The sequence below is a fragment of the Amblyomma maculatum genome, chromosome 8 (assembly GCF_055883805.1).
Source record: "Amblyomma maculatum isolate TAMU_Amacu chromosome 8, ASM5588380v1, whole genome shotgun sequence".
NCBI classification, from domain to species: Eukaryota; Metazoa; Arthropoda; class Arachnida; order Ixodida; family Ixodidae; genus Amblyomma; species Amblyomma maculatum.
In genome coordinates this window covers 118,124,608-118,139,990 of record NC_139351.1, presented here as the reverse complement: position 1 = coordinate 118,139,990, position 15,383 = coordinate 118,124,608, and the positions used below count along the sequence as shown (strand labels likewise).

The 15,383-nt window shown below is 49.1% G+C and overlaps 1 protein-coding gene across 3 annotated transcripts in view; it reads left to right on the top strand.

The window, feature by feature from the left end:
• Positions 1 to 15,383, top strand: part of LOC146182299 (uncharacterized) — a 238,159-nt gene that overhangs the window by 57,480 nt on the left and 165,296 nt on the right. The window contains exon 1 of one of the 3 annotated variants that reach the window (XM_084577391.1): positions 2,497 to 2,593. The exons of 1 other annotated variant lie outside the window; for it this stretch is intronic. The gene's annotated coding sequence lies outside the window, so the exon portion shown is untranslated. One more of the 3 variants, XM_084577390.1, reaches the window with a different exon arrangement.

The window sequence follows — 15,383 nt, the reverse complement described above, 5'->3', positions numbered from 1 at the left end:
GAAGACAGGGGCTCGGTAGTTTGCTGCAGTACCCGAAATTCGACCACAACGGAGGCGGTACAGGTGGCCATCGCGCTAGCTCTAACACAACAACAGGTCAAAATTATAGTTACGGACTCGAAATCAGCGATTAGAAACTTTGACGCGGGCCGCATTTCGGCCATATCAGCAAGAGTATTGGCCAGTGGTCCACCACCGGCAGAGCAGGTCGCGCTCATTTGGACACCGGCGCACCAGGGGTTGAGGGGGAACGAGAAAGCGCACGTACTGGCCCGTGGATTAGCTACATTCCGGGATCCCAGTGACGACTTATGCGCAACCCCGTACCCCTTGCGCGATGAAGAGCCCCTACAGTTCGACGATGACCTTTACACATACCAAGATATCCTAAATCATTACAAATTAGGCAGATTAGTACTACCAAAAGCGTGTAAGCAACTCACCAAAAGCGAGGAGGTTATGGGGCGTAAGCTACAGGTTGGAGTATTCCCGAACCCCCAGCTTTACAGCAAGTGGCACCCGGAAATTTTTAGCCGCAGGTGCAAACGTTGCGATGGCATAGCGGACATGATCCATATGATATGGACGTGTCCTAGATTTGGAGAACCTAACAGAACAGATGAGTCCTGGGAGGCACTAATTCTCAAGCAGGACGAAAAAGGGCAACGAGAAGTCATCCGTCTTGCTCTGGCCGCTGCTCAGATCCAAAAGATCCAGGTCGACGGCTGAGGGGGAGGACATGGTTGGGACAGAGCTTCGCCTCGGATCCTCACCAACCTTTTGACGGGTGCAATAAATGTTATTTCTCTCTCTCTCCCTGCCTCTTTCTATACAGCACGCGCGATTACAAAGCTAAGACAAACAAAATAAAAAAAATAGAAGCCTGGTCAAACGCTTGTCACTTTCATTGCGCTCAAGGTCAACCCAACGTTTTACTGGCCAGAAAAATTCCTACCATTTGAAGCCCATGAAAACTAGGATGTTTGTTGTTTCCATGGTCCCAAGCATCGACCCCGGCATGTTTCCCTCAGTATAAATTTCATGCCTTAGACTTTTCTGCGGGCCTCCTTCGGATCCCTCGCACGCGGCCTCCCCAACCTACCCCTCCCTCTCCTCATTGTTTTGAACTCCGGCTGTCTTGCACCACATCTCCATTCGGCGGCTCCTTCTTAACATCTTGCTGCTTGGTTAATGGACTCAATTTGGTCTCCTTTTACCGATCTGTTACGCTGGCCCAGGCTTGCCTACTTTCGCGACAGTTTATCATGTTCTCTATTTATAGAGCAGCGTATGCATGATGCACTTTAGTAAAAGTAATATTGAAAGGAATTAATTACTTTTCTGCGAAATTACTGCCTTCAAGTAATCATGACATAATAAATTGCCAGGTGGGAAAAGTCATTCATAATATTATAAATTACCGAGAAAAGTAATTCAATTACTGCCATATCTGGCCACTACGTTGAGCCGATGCCTCTGAGTGGCCTTCAGGCCTCCACGCGCTGCTCCTGAATACGCGTCCGACTAAATAGCTGCTGTCTTAGTAATATGGCGCGCGCTTCGTGTGGAATGTCTAGGGTTCAAACCGGGAGCCGGCGCATTTTCCAGTGGACAGAGCATGTTTCCTTCAACGACACTTTGATGAACTAAAACCTCGATGGTATCGCATGCGCTCTCTAAAGCCACTAGCATTTGCATTGTGCGCCGAATGGACCTTCGTAATGCGCGTATGGTCTGTGTATATTTTAGGCCCCAGCGAATTCCCGGTCTACTATTTGGAAGGAGAGCTATCTATATATCGCATAAACTGTCTCATTTCAACGAGCAGTGCCTAAGTGAGGAAAAACGTATTTTTTTTTCTTATGATTTCCCCTCAATTTTTTTTTTCGACACTTGTTGCCATGCGTCATCAAGCGGTAATAGAGGCAGCAAGTAGCTTTCACGCACGAGATGTCGGCTTGATGCAACGCCGTTTACGCAGTAATAGGCGCCTCGCGAGCGTTTTAAGCGCCGCAGCTCATCCGAAACACGCTGCGCGTCCTCGCTGGGTTGTTTTCGCGCAATTTCGCCCCGCAATGCTTGCTTCCTCCTGGCGTCGTTAGAAAGCGCTTCAGGGTGAAAGATACCGCTTCTTTATTGAGTGCCGTCCAACGTAGTGGCGCAAAAGAAAGCGGAGGAAGAAAACAAAAACGAACGAAGAACGAACGAAAGCATTCTGCGTGCCGCCACTCACATAAATATCTTCTCCGCTCCGCCCCGCGGCGCGCTACACAATGTGTCCGTGTCTAGCTGCCGACTGTCTCCCTAATGAATAGCTGCGTACTCGTGATTTCTGCCGGGCTTAAGCTCTTGCCTGTGTGCGAGGGGAGAGAATAGTGCGGAGAGGCGAAAGGCTGCTGGCGAGCTGCCACCCCGCGAGCCGCGCTCCTCTCCGGAGCCCGACGCGCCGCAGTTCAGTTTTCTCCCCGGGTGACGGACTCGCTTCATGGTGCTTGTGAGTGAAGTGCGAGCACGAACAGTCTGTGCAAGAAATAGTTGTCCCGCGTAGGGTGTTTCTGGTTTGCTGCAACAGTGACATCCACGGCTCTCTCCGGTAAGTTTGCGTGTGGTGTGGAGGGTGCCGTTGGTAAAGGGACAGTCGGCCCGATTCGTGAGTTCCTGGAGGCTTGTTGAGTGCGCTGTTTGTGTGCTTCCAGGCCTTGTTTCTCAGGTAATGTCATAGTCGTCATGGCCTGCTGTTGTCAGGAGCACGTGTTTGTCTGATGATGTAGACGTATCGCGTTTTTTCCTGCCGCGCTAATGAGGGTGGTTTCCCGTATCGGTATGTGTCTTGTTGTGCGTTCAGGAATGTGGAGCTTGTCGAGGCGACACTTTCTGAGATCGACAGCTACCGAATGGAATCGTTGGTCTCATGACTAACTGTGCTCTGCCGGGTTCGTAGATAGAGATCGAAATCGGCGCATGGGATGGATAGTGACATACGGCGGAGTCACCCGCAACTTATGAAACACGAGGCTCTACTCGGAAAGTACGCACCACATGAAAGGTCCGCACCATGTGGGAGTTCCCCAACCACATGCAAGTCCCCCAACGACATGCAAGTCCCCCAACGACATGCAAGTCCCCCAACGGCATGCAAGTCCCCCAACGGCATGCAAGTCCCCCAACGGCATGCAAGTCCCCCAACGGCATGCAAGTCCCCCAACGGCATGCAAGTCCCCCAACGGCATGCAAGTCCCCCAACCACATGCAAGTCCCCCAACCACATGCAAGTCCCCCAACCACATGCAAGTCCCCCAACCACATGCAAGTCCCCCAACCATATGCAAGTCCCGCACCGAGCGGGAGTAGTAGTAGTAGCAATGCGTGCGAATCGTACACCATGCGGAATAGTCCGGCACTGCGAAGCACCACGTGACATGCTATTAGAGGTCCTGCATGCGGATCTGTGAGAGATTGTACATGGGGCAGTACACGAAGTCAACATCTGTACGCGATGAACCGGCATGTGGTGCTGCGACATAAATGCTCTGAAATGTATTTTGAGGCGGAATAAGGCTTACGATGAGCTGCGCTCAACCATACAGGCATGAGGAGACCACTGAGTGGTTTATGCTCCGGCGCTTGTGCGAAAAAGCTCACTTTGTTTGGCCGGTTCGAGGGTGAGTGTGCCCTGCGATGTCAGTTGTCTCTTGGTTTTCTTTTTGCCGGGGCCAGGCTCAAACTTTACCTTTAACATTGCTTAACTTGCAGAGAAACATAGGATAATGACGAGCTATAGACTTTCAGTGTTCGTGAAGCGGCGTTGCTGTCCACCGTGTGTTTTCGCCCAAAATTGAATTCGATTGTTCGCCGTCTGCCTAATTCGACGGAGCGTAGCATTCAGACTGAGTTCTGCATTCAGAAAATACTGAGCAAGTCGCTCTCACTACTTTCACCGCGGAACCGTTTCGTCAATTTGTGAGGAAAGTTAAGCCTTCGTTCGTTTTTCTTTTCGTGGCACATATTTTGCCTGTATACGCAATAAACTCGTTCCAAGGAACAGGTTTTCCGTGTAGACTCTGCATGACGGACTACGATGAAACGTGAGGCTCCCTCCGGCGCGTTCACTTTCCTTAATCTCTGTGGGTCTGCCGGACAGCCGTTATCTTTTTCGGCCATCAAAATAGATCTTCAGTAGATACGTCGCGGCCTACGGCCTAAGCAGCTCGCGCCTTCGCTGCCACGGAAAGCGGTAGGCGGTCCAGGGAGGCAGCAGAGCTCGGCTGTTCGATTTTATCTTCACCCGTAGGCGAGCACGATAGCCAGTCCCCGTGTAAAGAGTTGGGCCATTACGACGCGATCGCGAACCTCTTGGGGCGTGGTATTCTTTCCCAGTCACGGAGACAATAGTACGACGGTGCGGTCTTAAGGTCATCGAACGAGTGCAGTTCCGATTGGTGGGGCTGCATATACAGGCGCGTTCGGTGCGAATTGCAACGCAGCAGCGATGATCATATCGCGCGTCACGCCTTCTCGGATGTGCTCCTTATGAGGCGTGCACGTGGTGTAATAGGAATAGTGTGTGCGTATGGCTTGAAACCGCCAAGGAAACTCATGCATTTTCCATGTTTTCCGTGAGCTTTTCATGTTCTTTTTATTGTGTTTCCAGATGGGTTCTAAATGTGTGTGACGCCGCACAGAGTCCTGTGTTTACATTGAGCCTATGCATTGTCTGTATATAGCCCGTGTAGAGTCCGCCTGTTACATGTTGCAATCATTCGCCGTATATAGAAAGCAGTCTAGAGTAGCGACATAACGCGACGCGATGCTCATTTCCAGCTCTGTCACAACTCGCATAAGCGTCCAAATCAAGAGGCTCTGCTTGCCGCTTTGCCTCACCGCCTGTAGTACTGCCGCTCTTGGCACTTGGCACAACTTTCTCTTTAGGTTCCCTCGATCGTGCGGCGGGCGAAAAGCGTTGAGCTTTTGTTTTTCAATTTTTTATCTTTGTTTGCTCTCGCCTTTTTTGCTTAACATGTCGCCCTGCTTAGTACACTGCGCTGACTTGAAGAGCGCTGCAATGACTCAACCGACGTGAAATAACGGCTGTTAAATGTAATTGTCGACTGTAACATGCTGCTGCCCGTTGCTGCCTCTGAATATTGCTTTTTACTGTTGCTGGGATTAGTGTTGTCTGTTGCCTGTAGTTGCATGACTTTCGCCATGTCTATAACGTTTCACGGCAAAAGATAATTGGTTTAATTAATAGTTGTGTGTAATAGTGGTATGACCGGGTTCGTCGTTGCGCCTCTTCTATAAGCACCTCCGCGGCCTTTCGTCTTCCTCTCCATTTTTTTATGCGGAAATGAGAAAAAAGAAAAGTAGAACGCGGCGACATAACTCAACTTCCTCATGCCCTCGGAACGAACAAACTGCGGTGCCAAAACTCGCACGCTCGCGCTACCTTTCGCCCAGCGCGTGAAACGGGCGACTACTTACCTGCCGGCCTTCCCGTGACCTTCCGCCTGCCGCGCAGCTCCGCAATTATTGTCGCCCGAGTGCGCGCATCCTACAGGAGTGCCTGCTGTCGCCTTCACCGGTGTCGGCGCGTGCTCTGTCTCCGAGGAAAGAGAAACTTTGCAGCGTTGGGAAGGCTACGAGGGGTGCTTTGGCGGTCACTGTGCGAGTACGACTATCCAATACAGCGCTGCTTTCTTGCGATATACATTAAACACTCGTTATAGCGAAGAAAGTGATTGCATTTGAAACGTAAAAGGCGCCGTTAGACCAGATATTTTCCTGTTGGGGCCCTGGGTGGTTCGGTCCCACTTTTTACCGTACCTTTGTTGGTGCCAGCTTTGTAATTTACCCGATACACGATTGACCGCGCCTTTTAAGCCTAGTTATAGCGGAACAGGATAGGGTGAAAAAACGAAACAGCGAAAAACGAAACGAACAAAAAACTGTGAAAGGAACGCGGCTTAGTTTCGACGTTTAACGTGGCTTCATGAATACAACGAATCAGCGGCAGTAGCGAAGCCACTTCGATGTCCCGTTATCGGTCGACCTATTTGCAGTTGACTGGTCGCCTTTGAACGCTGATCGGAGCAAATTCTGTGTAGTGCGCATTAATACCGATCTGAGTGGTTGAAAATCGAACCTCATTAAGCATTAAACGCAGCGATAGATGCAACGAAGGCCGCTTTAGTTTTTTTCTTGAAGCGTGTGACGCAATTCCCGGCGGATATATCAAAAGACGGTTATAACGAAGCGAATTCAATATCAATCTGAATTGCCCGATTTTGAGGGGTTTTGCTAAGTACTTTGGTCCTGCGCTGTGCCTTCGGTGCCTGGTTGGCGAGAGTCTGCACAACACTGCACGGTGTTGCTAGAAAGAATAACAGAAAGCAGGAAGCCGCGGCACACGTGAGGCCTCATTCTCACAGCCGGTGCTCCTCTCCGTCGCGGCGGAACCGGCGGGGGACACCGCACGACGGATGGAGCGGCGCGATGTTCAAACAGAAAGGGCCGCCGGACGCCGTCAAACCTGTTCGGGCGGGGCTTCGCCGCTCCCACGTGACTCTACGTCAGAGCGCTTTTTTTTTTTCTCCTGCAAGAAAAAAAATATACGAAGGGCGGCTGCCCTCCCTGCAGCGGTGGAAGTTGTGTACTCTGCGTCTGTACGGGAAAAAAAAAAAAAAAAAAGAAGCGTGCTGTCTCACGTGCTCTAGCAGCAGTTTGGAGCTAGAAAGCGTTTTCATCTCAGCTTTGGTAACGGTACAAACACCACGCGTACTGTGCCAAAACAAATGAGTATAATTATAGCAAGCATGTATTAAACCGCAGAAAGTTATGCTCACTCCAATAAAATTATTCTTTGCAATCAGCACAATCTTTTTATCTCAGCTTTGGTAACGGTATAAACACCACGCGTACTGTGCCAAAACAAATGAGTATAATTATAGCAAGCATGTATTAAACCGCAGAAAGTTATGCTCACTCCAATAAAATTATTCTTCGCAATCAGCACAATCACAGAAAACGTAATGAACTATTCTATCAATAAAAGAATTGTTCGCGACAACATGGCAAGATGGTTTTGATACAAGTATTAAAAAATCAACTTAGAATGGCGCCGACTGAAATATTTCACGCAAATCTGTCGGAAGTCGAGGTTAGCTGTGACGTCCTGCATATTGCAAAATTAAATAAAATCGGCATTTTTTGTTAGCCTCTTGTGCTTTGGTGCTTCAATAGCTGTACGCAACTCCACGCAACTCAAGAATGCTATCAATATAAGCATTGTTCACCAGCAATGAAACGTTCCTGTCGATATCACCATTCGTGATATTAAGGTAGCGCTTAATATTTCGCTATCGCCTGCAAGTGCAAGCAATGCGCGGCTTCAAAAGCGGTGGCTTCCTCTTGAAACGCAGTTTCGTCACAGCTTTTTTTTTTTTTTTTTTAAGGGTTCTCTGTCTTGCGGGGAGATTGCGACCTTTTCTTGCATTTCTTTTCCCCATTGATATGCTTTTTCTTTACTTGCTTTCTTAGACCTCCTCCCCTTGGCGAAGTTTTCTTGCCGCGCCATTTACCCGCTGTTTGCATTTTTTTCTCTCTCTCTCTTTTCTTTGTTCAGTTTTGTCCTCTGCTCCTTTCCTCACCTCGCCCATTACCTCTTCCTTTCCCTTATTCACCTGTGTGGCAGTCGTTTTGATTTCTTCTTTACTGCCTCGAACCTTGTTTGTCACTCCGTACTTGTTTTTGGTTCTGGATGTGTCTATATAATGGCTCTTAGCTTAACTTGTGAGCCGCATGCTTTACATGATTTCAATTTGTCAAGAACCTGTTCTGCGTTTGGATTGACTTAGGTTGGTGAGAAAAACTACCAGATTAACTATTTGCAACGAGGTGCCGTTTGCGTAGCTCCAAAATGAAAGGGAGTGAAATTCCAATTATGCTACTTGAAAATAGTGTTACCTCAGCATCTCAGATAAAAAAAAAATTACCCGTCTCTTATATTCCGCTTTTAGTGTCGCGGCTTCTCGCAGCAGTTCAGAGTTGGAACGCCTTTTTATGTCAGCCTCAGTACAAACACCGCACGTACTACGGAACAACAAATAGGTACCGATATATATCAAGCCAGTATCCAAGCTCAGCATGAATGCGCACATCTATATTATTACTCATGGCAGTCAGCGAAATCGAAGAAATCTATAGGAACATATATAATAACTCTGTCATCAATAAAGGAATGAGTCGCCAGAACTTGCAATATTTCTTTTGATACACCCATTCAAACATACAACTGAAATATCGTTAAGTTTTGCAGAAGGTCATGTTTAGCTGCGACACCCGGTGCATTAAAAAAAAAGAAAAAAGAAACGGCAGCTGTTGTCTTCTTGTCAGCGCGCGCTTCGCGGGGCGCCAAACAGGAGGGCAACCCCCGCTTTTTTTTTTTTCTCTGTGCTCGCGCACCGCCGTCTGCATGCGAGCCCGCGATGGCCGCGCGGCCGCTCCGCCAGCGCTCGCTCGGTCGCGACACGCAAGCCATGACGTTGAGTCACGTGAGAAAAGCGAGCGCGCTCACTGGTCCGTCTTTCGTGGGGCGGAGTCCGCCGCTCGCCGGACCGGCGGCGCCTTGGAGCGAAACCCCACGGCGCCGGCCACCCGATTTCGGGGAGTACTGGCACCATTCACTCCTCTTCTCGGGAGCGCCGAGGCGACGGAGGCGACGGAGGAGAGAAAAACCGGCTGTGAGAATGAGGCCTGACTCGGTCGCCCCTTCGCAAATGCGTGCTTCACTCCGCCCACTATTCCCGTTTAGGACCGCCCTCTTCATTTTTTTTTTATTTGCTATCTCTAATTTAAGAGGAACGGCGACGAACGCTTTATTCTCGTCTCGTGTTCGTCCGTTTTCTTCGTGTTCCCGTCGTTATACACCTGCCGCTGTCGTCCGCTTTATTTATGGTTATACCGTCCCTCTAGCCCCCGTCACGTTTTTGGGCCAAATTTGGCCGCCACGCTGTGCACACATCGATTCGACACGGTCGTCCGGGGCTTCGATCGTGCATGTCACAGGGTCCCGAATAAGCGGTGCCCAGTTGGACTCCCGCGTCCCGCTTTTGACCCACCAGGTCTGTGTACTGTATACAGTGTTATAGTGGCAAGCAATAGCCGATTCACCGGTGCCCATCTCTCTGTTATCTATTCATGTTTTTTTTTAAATGACGGAGCGCTGTCATTCCAGAGACGAGCGGTCACCTAAAGAGATAAGCATAAAGCAAGAAGTATAGTAAACTAAATGTAAAATATTACATCAAATAGATTTCCAGCGCTGACCAGCGCCCTTCATGAGCGTTTACGAAGGGGAAGAGAGATAGAGAGTGAGAGGGAGGGGGAGGGAGGGAGGGATAAGGGGGTAGTAAGGCCTCGGCGAGAGTGGTTTCAGTTCTAACGGGGGAGGAGGAAAAAAAGCTGTTTTAACGGTCTCTTGCCGCCAAATTGAATTCTGGCATTGGCTCGATAAGCTACGCATGGTAAGGATCTGTCATACCCGCTCACGTTTCGCTCTTAAGACATAATGTTACCTTTTACGTGCTCTGAGCTACTAATTTGTGTGGCAAAACTTCGCTCATCGTGTGCACAGTGGCGTTCATGGATTAGATGGGACTCATAATCATTGCTCAGCGCCAATTGCAGTTCGGGAGAAAAGGCGTCAGCATTAATTTTGTGTAGTTGCAGCTCTGACGGATACCTGACCCGACATACGAGCCCCTTCCTTCTGCTTCAACCAGCGGTTGAAAAGCGGAATGCATTGTCATCTGAATCCGTCCGCACTTTCTAGCGTGGTCGTCAGTCGCCACGGCAAACCTCGGCTCAGGGATGCGATTGAACGAATTTCTCTATTTAACAAACAAACTAAAACACTATCGCCAGCAGAAAGCGGAAGAGTGTAGTTATTGAGCTTAAAAACAAAACGCTCGATTTAACGCTATTAACACAACATGCTCGTCTCACTTCTGTGTGCAGCACATATCTTTTTAACGAGTGTACGCAATGCATGCGAAGGTATATAATTATGCACGCTCGTAGGAATGAAACTGCATGATAAACCTAATCGAGCCACTGCTTCTAATAATAGAAAACCCACTGTTCTCTAGCCTACTTCGGCCGCGAAAATTGGAGGAGCAGCCATTTACGAATCCCCTATAGTTTCGGAGAGATACGGAGATTAGATGGAGTTACGGTGGCCCCGGTCCATCTCCTCTCTGCGCGCTCAGAGCATGCGAAATAATGCCATGCTGTAGCTGATTTAGCAGCGGCAGACAGGAAAACCCAACCTATCTTGTCCGTGTGGTCAACGAGGTGTGCTCTGCGAATGTAGCACACCTGAGCGCAAGGCGTATAGTTCTAATTGTCCCAGGCTCAGTGGGCCTCTTCTACGGAGAGCTTCCGTCGCGCTTGAAAACCGGGCTAACTATACGTATGCTCCCTTCGCGGATTCCGTCCTCGTGGGTTTACTTTGGGTAATAGGCGAGCCGGTTGCGTCCGGTTAGTCTTCCGCCTCCTTCCTTTCCTCGTTGTCCATATCTAACCTCGCTTTCGTGCAGCCTTCGTGACTGCTTTCCGTGCCATGGTAGTCTACTGTGTATACTAAACCGTTCCGTGTGTCGTTTTGTTTTACTTTTCCGTCTTTCATCTCTGCAGTCTTCTTCACACCTTGCGACCCTCTGGAGTAAGCAGCTTGTTTGGTGCTGGCGACGTTGTCTTGCGTTTACGGATACCTTGTTGTTAAATTTTCCCGTCCCTTGTTAAATATTCCATAGTTGGTCTTCATTCATCAGGAAGTGGCAAATTGGGAGAGCAGATTTGTGTTTTTAATGCATAGCATTAAGTGGCTATGTTTGAGGAGTTTATCAATTCGACGAGGGGAATTAGGAGAAAGCGGGTGGTTGTAGTCGATAGGATGCAAAAATGTCTCCAGGGAAAAACTTTGGTGCATGTAGCGGCATTAGTTATATAATTAGAGCCTAATCAGGCAATTAAGCGTGTAAATAGCCAAGCGGGTTAATGTCCAAAGCGATCACGTGATACCTCACCTCCGGCCACGTGACTTGTGAAGACTTCGAAATAGTGACGTAGTTATGTCGACGTCGGATGTGACGTCATAAAAGGGGTATTAAGTAAACGAAGTGTAATTAAAGCATACATAAGGAAAAAGCATTGTGACCTTTGTGATACCAATTACCATTTTTTCCGCCACCCGCCCTTTGCATTTATTTCTTTAATGCTAACAATTTCAGGTAACAAGCCAAATTATTGAACTCGGCCCTATCATATAGGAAACAGAGCTAGCACAGGACGGAGCAAGAACACAACACAGGCGGCTGCCAGTTTCCGTTTGCTAGCCAGTTGCAAGTCAGCGTTTTTGATGTGTTCTTGCTGCGTCTAGTGTTAGCGCTGTTTCCACCATGACCGTAAACCAACAATCTCAAATCTCCGCTCTTCGGCCCTGTCTCCTCTTCCGTTCTGCCTTCCTTTCCGAGTCCTTCAGCCGTCGTGCAGCCTTTGCCCGTCTGTGTACATATATGTATGCAAGGGGCGGGTGTCGGTTTCGTGCTTGCCGGTGCGTAGAGCTCGCTCTCTCTCGGCAACGTCGAGACAGGAGTACGTTGAGTGTTTCGCCAGCGATGCAGAACGACGGCGGTGACAACGGCGTGCGTATGTCGAGCTCCGCTGCTACACGTCTTTGCCCTCATCGTTATGGTCTGGCCACTCACGCTAGCCCGTCTGCGTCACTGCTGACGCCCATGCACCTTTCTGTTCGAGACGCTCCTTGATAAAGTATAACAGGCTGCACAGAGAGGGCGCTAACCACTTCGTATGTGCTAACCACAGCAGAGTGTGGAATTATACCGTAAGTGGAAAATGCAGATCAGGAAGGAAGATTTCTTTGATAACTCAAGAGGCAGTGCCCTACTTTTTGAAGCTAGATCAGGGTGCCTTAGAACACGCAGCTACAAAAAGAAATTTAACAATGGAGATGACGCATCTGCTGTATGTGGAAACTCCAGTGAAACAATTGACCATATTGTACTCGAATGTAATGGTATCCATCCGGAAGTTGGTGCAGGCGCAATCACTGTTCCTGAAGCTCTGGGGTTTAGAGATAACAGTGGCCGGGTGAATAAACCGGCGGTGGAAACTAGCAAAAAACGACTGGAAGATTGGTGGCTTAAAAGCAGAGAAGTGACATAAGGTTAGTAATGTAGGAACAAAAATTTAATAAATAGAATGATGGTTTAGTTAACCATTCTAAATCAATAATTAGGATATAGGGAGAAAAATGAGCATGATAGCTACTGCTACCACCCCGTTTCAAAGGGGACGCTTCTATATTCCATCCATCCATCCATCCATCCATCCATCCATCCATCCATCCATCCATCCATCCATCCATCCATCCATCCATCCATCCATCCATCCATCCATCCATCCATCCATCCATCCATCCATCCATCCATCCATCCATCCATCCATCCATCCATCCATCCATCCATCCATCCATCCATCCATCCATCCATCCATCCATCCATCCATCCATCCATCCATCCATCCATCCATCCATCCATCCATCCATCCATCCATCCATCCATCCATCCATCCATCCATCCATCCATCCATCCATCCATCCATCCATCCATCCATCCATCCATCCATCCATCCATCCATCCATCCATCCATCCATCCATCCATCCATCCATCCATCCATCCATCCATCCATCCATCCATCCATCCATCCATCCATCCATCCATCCATCCATACATCCATACATCCATACATCCATCCATACATCCATACATCCATACATCCATACATCCATCCATCCATACATCCATCCATCCATACATCCATCCATACATCCATCCATACATCCATCCATACATCCATCCATACATCCATCCATACATCCATCCATACATCCATCCATACATCCATACATACATCCATCCATACATCCATCCATACATCCATCCATACATACATACATACATCCATCCATACATACATACATACATACATACATACATACATCGTGTGGTAGCGGAGTGTGATCATTGTTGTCTTGGAAGCTGGAAAAGGAAAACAAAAATCGTGAAAGAAAAAAAAAAGCCAGAACACGGCGTTCCCCTTTTCCATCTGTCATTTGCGAGGTTCTTTTCATCCCAAGTGTCGTCCACACTTCAGTCCCGTTGCGCTCTTTTGTACTTTTATCTCCACATACGGCTTATCGGTGAGACGGGATGCAAGTGGACGCATTATGGAAGACGTGGAGAGCGCGGTGTGGAAATGAGTGCACCCGGCGGAATGAAAAAGCGACGCTCTCTCCTTGAGAGGAAAAACGTAGGCAACCTCAGTACCAGCCATCTGGCTCAGAATCGACGCCAACGAAAGGACTGTGAATGCGCGTGCTTTAATTGAAGCAGGTGCTTTTACATTCCTTTCTCTCTTTTCTTTTTTTCTTTCTTTTTTTCGTTTCTTCAAACCGAGTCACACTACGCGTGTTCCCAGACCATTCGCAGTGCTCTGTGCTCTATCATAATGCGTGACTTCCTTACTACGTCCTTTGCTGGCATTTCTCCAGGGAAAAAAAATAAAAATTAAAATCTGCGTCTGCCTCACCAACCGGGTCGCTTTCATCTCTGAAGGTGAGGACGTGTTGGCGGGAAAATGATGACCAGGTTAGTCGAGTGTTAAAGGGAAAGGGATGGAGAGGAAAGGGTTGGGGCAAGACGCGGTCGTCCGTTCTCAGTATCCCACGCTCGTTTGCCACACGGTCGCCGGCGCTTTCACTGTCATCTACCCCGATAATCTACTCTCTCTCTCTCTCTCTTCTACGCACACGCATGATCCGAGCGAGGCTTCGAATTAGCGGGCACGACGTGCCGCTTTTGAGCGTGATGGATGGCGAACGACACTCAGAGAGTGAGGGGGAAAAGGAACCGCTCTTCACGATGCATGTGTTGCAATGGAAGAGAAAAAGGAGGGTGGGGGGGGGGGATTAGTTTTATTTCTCTCTGGAAACTTGTGGTGGCCAGGGAGGCAGACAGAGGTCGGGTTGCTCCGGTTTCCGCTGGACGCGATGGTCGAGGAAGTGCCCTCTCCAAGGCGCATCCGGATTATCGCTACTGCAGCGGCGTGGGCATTGGCAATGAGGCCATTACATGCTCAGCCCGCCGCCGCTGGAGGCGCTGTGTCGGAGACCTGAGTATGAAGCGCGGTGGAGGAGGTGGCTTTAAACATTCTGCGATGGCGTCGTCATATTTCGAAGAATGTTTACGTGCTTGCACTAAAAAGGGACTAAATATCAACGGATCATTGATTTAACAAGGGTTGAGACTCGTTTAAAAGTAACACTGTCAGTTTGTCTCATCCGTTCCCCCCCCCCCCCCCCCCCCCCCCCGGCAGTTTGTAAGTATTTTATTTTTGTTATAGTGCAACCACGCTTTAATCGGCAAAGTCCCGTAGCCGAAAAAAATAAAATGTTCGGGCTCCGGGAGTCATGATTTTTAAAATTTTTTCGCCCATCTTGGCCATGGCTTGCAGTGTTCATGCTCCTTACAATTGTGGAGGGAACTTTGACGTATATGGACTGGAAAATTTTTGCATGTCACCTGACTAAGATAATCAGATGAGAACCGTGTATAAAGAAACTAACATGGTAGTACTACTTCACAGCCGATCGATCTCCTCGCGTGTAGACTGCACTGATGGGCACTGCGCGTCGTCTCCGCCAACTTTCTAAAACCCTACCATTCTTTGTTGGCTTCAACTTTGCGTGCAATGGTTGTCGTCTCGCTGCAGCCGAAGCTCTGTGTCGACGTGGCGCTCTTTTGTATTTTAATCCTCATCCTCAGGACTGCCATGGCACATCCTTGGACGTTGGAGGAGAGCGGAGAAGGAGGAGAGTAGAAGATGACCCGAGATTCCTAGAAACGATAGCCCCCGCGACTGCCGCCGCCGATGCTGGGACGCGTTCGAAAGCTTGGCCGGCCGCAGTGGCGGCGTCGCATTGGCGATCAGCGAGGCGGTCGCCGGTATTCGCGGTCGGCCAAGGACGGCATCGAAGCGCGGCGCGGGTTCTTCCTTTTGCTGGCGTCGGGGTAGCACCTCCGTCGGAGATCAGCTGAGGAAAGATTACGCCAGGAGAAAGGGACATCACAGGATGGAAAAGAGAAAGAATCGTGGTGTAGGCCAAGACTCGTCGACGCTGTGGCGCGCAGCGCCATGCCTGTGCGCACTGCTTCCTGGCTAACGTCCTGCCTGTCTTCCGTGCAAATGGGAAACGCCATGTTTTCGTTACAACGAATCACTCCTTTTTTCGAATTTGGCTACA